This window comes from Anastrepha obliqua, unplaced genomic scaffold (genome assembly GCF_027943255.1).
Source record: "Anastrepha obliqua isolate idAnaObli1 unplaced genomic scaffold, idAnaObli1_1.0 ptg000139l, whole genome shotgun sequence".
NCBI lineage: Eukaryota > Metazoa > Arthropoda > Insecta > Diptera > Tephritidae > Anastrepha > Anastrepha obliqua.
The window spans coordinates 105001-112500 of NW_026562238.1; the positions used below are offsets into that span (position 1 = coordinate 105001).

The 7500-nt window shown below is 29.8% G+C and overlaps 2 non-coding genes and 1 pseudogene across 2 annotated transcripts in view; all 3 read left to right on the forward strand.

Moving 5' to 3' along the window:
- Positions 1 to 3584: 3584 nt before the first annotated feature.
- On the forward strand, positions 3585 to 5575 carry LOC129252038 (small subunit ribosomal RNA). The gene has a single exon (XR_008583218.1). It is a non-coding gene; the product is annotated as a small subunit ribosomal RNA (ribosomal RNA).
- A 589-nt stretch (positions 5576 to 6164) lies between these two features.
- LOC129252026 (5.8S ribosomal RNA) lies at positions 6165 to 6345 on the forward strand (annotated as a pseudogene).
- A 442-nt stretch (positions 6346 to 6787) lies between these two features.
- LOC129252055 (large subunit ribosomal RNA) overlaps positions 6788 to 7500 on the forward strand; it is a 3986-nt gene continuing 3273 nt past the window's right edge. Inside the window, exon 1 of the ribosomal RNA XR_008583233.1 lies at positions 6788 to 7500. This exon is cut by the window's right edge and continues 3273 nt beyond it. This is a non-coding gene — a ribosomal RNA (large subunit ribosomal RNA).

Consider the following 7500-nt stretch of genomic DNA (forward strand, 5'->3'; position numbering starts at 1 on the left):
TAGAGAGTTATGGAATATAACCTTGGCATATTGGCACTAAAATATATAATAAAGACATTTCAAATCAAACTGAAATGTATTGAAATGAATTTTTCCCATACATTTTTGACAATGTGAGGTGTGCATGGCAAAAAACACTCACGGTGAAGGCATGTGAAATAATATGAAAATATCAAAAGTTAACTAACCAATGATATTGAAGCATATAAATCGAATCATAACTATATGAAACTCGAATTTAAGCCATATTAAACTGGTAATATTGTGATTTTATGCCTGGTTTTCCATACGTTAGTTTAAATAGAGAGTTATGGAATATAACCTTGGCATATTGGCACTAAAATATATAATAAAGACATTTCAAATCAAACTGAAATGTATTGAAATGAATTTTTCCCATACATTTTTGACAATGTGAGGTGTGCATGGCAAAAAACACTCACGGTGAAGGCATGTGATATAATATGAAAATATCAAAAGTTAACTAACCAATGATATTGAAGCATATAAATCGAATCATAACTATATGAAACTCGAATTTGAGCCATATTAAACTGGTAATATTGTGATTTTATGCCTGGTTTTCCATACGTTAGTTTAAATAGAGAGTTATGGAATATAACCTTGGCATATTGGCACTAAAATATATAATAAAGACATTTCAAATCAAACTGAAATGTATTGAAATGAATTTTTCCCATACATTTTTGACAATGTGAGGTGTGCATGGCAAAAAACACTCACGGTGAAGGCATGTGATATAATATGAAAATATCAAAAGTTAACTAACCAATGATATTGAAGCATATAAATCGAATCATAACTATATGAAACTCGAATTTAAGCCATATTAAACTGGTAATATTGTGATTTTATGCCTGGTTTTTTCCATACGTTAGTTTAAATAGAAAAAATTTTCGAATATATATACATATATGAAGAATTCATATTAGCTATACTAACATGTTATGGAATATAACCTTGGCATATTGGCACTAAAATATATAATAAAGACATTTCAAATCAAACTGAAATGTATTGAAATGAATTTTCCCCATACATTTTTGACAATGTGAGGTGTGCATGGCAAAAAACACCACGGTGAAGGCATGTGAAATGATATGAAAATATCAAAAGTTAACTAACCAATGATATTGAAACATATAAATCGAATCATAACTATATGAAACTCGAATTTAAGCCATATTAAACTGGTAATATTGTGATTTTATGCCTGGTTTTCCATACGTTAGTTTAAATAGAAAGTTATGGAATATAACCTTGGCATATTGGCACTAAAATATATAATAAAGACATTTCAAATTAAACTGAAATGTATTGAAATGAATTTTTCCCATACATTTTTGACAATGTGAGGTGTGCATGGCAAAAAACACTCACGGTGAAGGCATGTGAAATAATATGAAAATATCAAAAGTTAACTAACCAATGATATTGAAGCATATAAATCGAATCATAACTATATGAAACTCGAATTTAAGCCATATTAAACTGGTAATATTGTGATTTTATGCCTGGTTTTCCATACGTTAGTTTAAATAGAAAAAATTTTCGAATATATATACATATATGAAGAATCTATATTAGCTATACTAACATGTTATGGAATATAACCTTGGCATATTGGCACTAAAATATATAATAAAGACATTTCAAATCAAACTGAAATGTATTGAAATGAATTTTTCCCATACATTTTTGACAATGTGAGGTGTGCATGGCAAAAAACACTCACGGTGAAGGCATGTGAAATAATATGAAAATATCAAAAGTTAACTAACCAATGATATTGAAGCATATAAATCGAATCATAACTATATGAAACTCGAATTTAAGCCATATTAAACTGGTAATATTGTGATTTTATGCCTGGTTTTCCATACGTTAGTTTAAATAGAGAGTTATGGAATATAACCTTGGCATATTGGCACTAAAATATATAATAAAGACATTTCAAATCAAACTGAAATGTATTGAAATGAATTTTTCCCATACATTTTTGACAATGTGAGGTGTGCATGGCAAAAAACACTCACGGTGAAGGCATGTGATATAATATGAAAATATCAAAAGTTAACTAACCAATGATATTGAAGCATATAAATCGAATCATAACTATATGAAACTCGAATTTGAGCCATATTAAACTGGTAATATTGTGATTTTATGCCTGGTTTTCCATACGTTAATTTAAATAGAAAAAAATTCTCGAATATATATACATATATGAAGAATCTATATTCTATACTAACATTTTATGGAATATAACCTTGGCATATTGCCATTAAAATATATAATAAAGACATTTCAAATCAAACTGAAATGTATTGAAATGAATTTTTCCCATACATTTTTGACAATGTGAGGTGTGCATGGCAAAAAACACTCACGGTGAAGGCATGTGAAATAATATGAAAATATCAAAAGTTAACTAACCAATGATATTGAAGCATATAAATCGAATCATAACTATATGAAACTCGAATTTAAGCCATATTAAACTGGTAATATTGTGATTTTATGCCTGGTTTTCCATACGTTAGTTTAAATAGAAAAAATTTTCGAATATATATACATATATGAAGAATCTATATTCTAATACTAACATGTTATGGAATATAACCTTGGCATATTGCCATTAAAATATATAATAAAGACATTTCAAATCAAACTGAAATGTATTGAAATGAATTTTTCCCATACATTTTTGACAATGTGAGGTGTGCATGGCAAAAAACACTCACGGTGAAGGCATGTGAAATAATATGAAAATATCAAAAGTTAACTAACCAATGATATTGAAGCATATAAATCGAATCATAACTATATGAAACTCGAATTTAAGCCATATTAAACTGGTAATATTGTGATTTTATGCCTGGTTTTCCATACGTTAGTTTAAATAGAAAAAATTTTCGAATATATATACATATATGAAGAATCTATATTCTATACTAACATGTTATGGCATATTGGTGTTATTGTATTTTATTCCTGGTTTTCTATAGTTAGTTTAAATAGAAATAAATTTTTGAATTCAAAATTTTATATTCTATACTAGCATTACATAGAAATTATCCTCAACTGTTTGTTTCTTGTATAAATACAGGAAATTAAACAGATGATGAAGAGAAAAAAATAAGAAAAACAAAAATTTATAAGAAAAATTAAATTTTAAACAAAGGAAAAGAGGAGAAAATTTTTTCAATCATATATATTTATGATTAAAAAATAGAATTATGAAATTATTAATTTCAATTCAAAGAGAAAAATTATGTAATATATGAAATTATTACATTAAAAATGCATTTGAAAAAAAAGTAAAATGTTATTAAGAATGATAAATTATTTGAAAATTGGCAAATATTAAGAAGAAATATCGTTCTTATATTTTTATATAAAATATATAATATAGAGAACGAAAATTCTTTTTCATAAAAAACGGTTTTTGAATTTTGATAAGAAAAGCTAAAGGGGGGTCGCCCCTTTACTTTTTATATACACCGTAATTTATGAAATTTTCAAATATGAAAAACAAAGAAAAATATATAAATAAAAATATTATTCTGGTTGATCCTGCCAGTAGTTATATGCTTGTCTCAAAGATTAAGCCATGCATGTCTAAGTACAAACAAATTAAAAGTGAAACCGCAAAAGGCTCATTATATCAGTTATGGTTCCATAGATCGTTAACAGTTACTTGGATAACTGTGGTAATTCTAGAGCTAATACATGCAATATAAACACGGACCTTATGGAACGTGTGCTTTTATTAGACTAAAACCAAGCGATCATTTGATCGTTAAATTGGTTGAACTCTAGATAACTTGCAGATCGTATGGTCCCGTACCGACGACAGATCTTTCAAATGTCTGCCCTATCAACTTTTGATGGTAGTATCTAGGACTACCATGGTTGCAACGGGTAACGGGGAATCAGGGTTCGATTCCGGAGAGGGAGCCTGAGAAACGGCTACCACATCTAAGGAAGGCAGCAGGCGCGTAAATTACCCACTCCCAGTTCGGGGAGGTAGTGACGAAAAATAACAATACAGGACTCATATCCGAGGCCCTGTAATTGGAATGAGTACACTTTAAATCCTTTAACAAGGACCTATTGGAGGGCAAGTCTGGTGCCAGCAGCCGCGGTAATTCCAGCTCCAATAGCGTATATTAAAGTTGTTGCGGTTAAAACGTTCGTAGTTGAATTTGTGCTTCATACGGGTAGTACAACTATATATTGTGGTATGTACATTACCTTATGTATGTAAGCGTATTACCGGTGGAGTTCTTATATATAATTAATACAATGTATTTTTTATATATTCCTCCTATTTAAACCTACTTCAGTGCTCTTCATCGAGTGTTGTTGTGGGCCGGTACAATTACTTTGAACAAATTAGAGTGCTTAAAGCAGGCTCCAAATGCCTGAATATTTTGTGCATGGAATAATGAAATAAGACCTCTGTTCTACTTTCATTGGTTTTTAGATCAAGAGGTAATGATTAATAGAAGCAGTTTGGGGGCATTAGTATTACGACGCGAGAGGTGAAATTCTTGGACCGTCGTAAGACTAACTTAAGCGAAAGCATTTGCCAAAGATGTTTTCATTAATCAAGAACGAAAGTTAGAGGTTCGAAGGCGATCAGATACCGCCCTAGTTCTAACCATAAACGATGCCAGCTAGCAATTGGGTGTAGCTACTACTATGGCTCTCTCAGTCGCTTCCCGGGAAACCAAAGCTTTTGGGCTCCGGGGGAAGTATGGTTGCAAAGCTGAAACTTAAAGGAATTGACGGAAGGGCACCACCAGGAGTGGAGCCTGCGGCTTAATTTGACTCAACACGGGAAAACTTACCAGGTCCGAACATAAGCGTGTAAGACAGATTGATAGCTCTTTCTCGAATCTATGGGTGGTGGTGCATGGCCGTTCTTAGTTCGTGGAGTGATTTGTCTGGTTAATTCCGATAACGAACGAGACTCAAATATATTAAATAGATGCTTTCAGGATTATGATGTTGAAACTTATATAGCCTTCTTTCATGCGTACATCTTGAATGTACAAGTGTTTGAATGTGTTTATATAAGTGGAGTCGTACCTGTTGGTTTGTCCCATTATAAGGACACTAGCTTCTTAAATGGACAAATTGCGTCTAGCAGTAACGAGATTGAGCAATAACAGGTCTGTGATGCCCTTAGATGTCCTGGGCTGCACGCGCGCTACAATGAAAGTATCAACGTGTATTTCCTAGACCGAGAGGTCCGGGTAAACCGCTGAACCACTTTCATGCTTGGGATTGTGAACTGAAACTGTTCACATGAACTTGGAATTCCCAGTAAGTGCGAGTTATTAACTCGCATTGATTAAGTCCCTGCCCTTTGTACACACCGCCCGTCGCTACTACCGATTGAATTATTTAGTGAGGTCTCCGGACGTGATCACTGTGACGCCTCGTGTGTCACGGTTGTTTCGCAAAAGTTGACCGAACTTGATTATTTAGAGGAAGTAAAAGTCGTAACAAGGTTTCCGTAGGTGAACCTGCGGAAGGATCATTATTGTGTTCCATATCCGTAAGAAAAACAAACAAACAAACAAACAAACAGACAAGCAAACAAACGAACAAAAAGAAAAAAAAAAAAAAAAAAAAAAGAAAAAAAAAAAAATTTATATAATTATTTTGAATCCATAATTCTTTTTATTCTTTTTCATTCAATTTGTGATCCATCAATTATATCATATTAAATATAATATATGATGGTACATTTTGTAATGTTTTTTCTTATTTTTTTCTTTTAAAAACCTTTAAACATGAAAATAAAAAGTTGTACTTATTATTCATTTGATTGAATGATAAGTTAATTTGTTCACAATAACAAAAGTGGTATATATTTATTATATTATTATATATACATAAAATGATTAAAAAAATACAAAATAATTGAATCATAATAAATACCACCACTGTATTATTGTTGAACTAAGACATTCGCAACTTAATAAAAATGTTTAGAGTTAAATATATTTGATATATATTATTGAAAGAAAATCAATTTATATATTATTAATATTATTTAATTTTACTCTTTCAATTAATATATGCAAAAAAAAATTGACATTTGTTATAAATAAAAATAAATAAAAAAATACTCTAAGCGGTGGATCACTTGGCTCATGGGTCGATGAAGAACGCAGCAAACTGTGCGTCATCGTGTGAACTGCAGGACACATGAACATCGACATTTTGAACGCATATCGCAGTCCATGCTGTTATGTACATTAAATTCAATTTTAAAGTACTGCTTGGACTACATATGGTTGAGGGTTGTAAGACTATGCTAAATAAGTTGCTTATTCTTTTATAAAAATAATTGAATTTAAGCAAATGTGTATATTATTGGATTTTAAATAATTCATAATATTAATAGCAAAAAAAATAAAGATATATAATGAATTTTATTTATTATATATTCTTTAAAAAAAAAATCCTCTCAAATAAAATGAAATGATGAAAATATTGAATCTAAGTATTCTTTACAAAAAATTTTCATATTATTTATATATATATATAAAATAATAATTTATATATGTAATTAAAAGGAGGAATGTCTAGCATAAAAATTAAATTTTTTATTCTAGGATTGCCTCATTTTACATTATTATTATTTTTATATATTTACAATATATAAAAGGAGAAAAGAAAAATAGAGATGAAAAGATGATATAATTTTTTTATTAAATTGTGAGAAGATAAAAAAAGAATATTAAAACAACCTCAACTCATATGGGATTACCCCCTGAATTTAAGCATATTAATGAGGGGAGGAAAAGAAACTAACAAGGATTTTCTTAGTAGCGGCGAGCGAAAAGAAAATAGTTCAGCACTAAGTCACTTTGTCTATATGTCAAATGTGAGATGCAGTGTATGGAATATCTTAATATCTAGTATGAGAAATTAACGATTTAAGTCCTTCTTAAATGAGGCCATTTACCCATAGAGGGTGCCAGGCCCGTATAACGTTAATGATTACTAGAAAGATATTTCCAAAGAGTCGTGTTGCTTGATAGTGCAGCACTAAGTGGGTGGTAAACTCCATCTAAAACTAAATATAACCATGAGACCGATAGTAAACAAGTACCGTGAGGGAAAGTTGAAAAGAACTCTGAATAGAGAGTTAAATAGTACGTGAAACTGCTTAGAGGTTAAGCCCGATGAACCTGAATATCCATTATGAAAAATTCATCATTAAATAATTAAAAAAATAATGTGCATTTTTTTCATATAAGGACATTGTAATCTATTAACATAATAAAGTATTTATCAAAAGATCATTGGTGATATTAAGTTTATTTAAATTAATTTGCTTTTTAAGCATATTAACATAAAATAAATACTAATGATTTGATAAAGTGTTGATAGATTTTATTATATATAATGCTAAAATTCATTTTTTGAATTTTACAAAAAATTTAATATCTATGA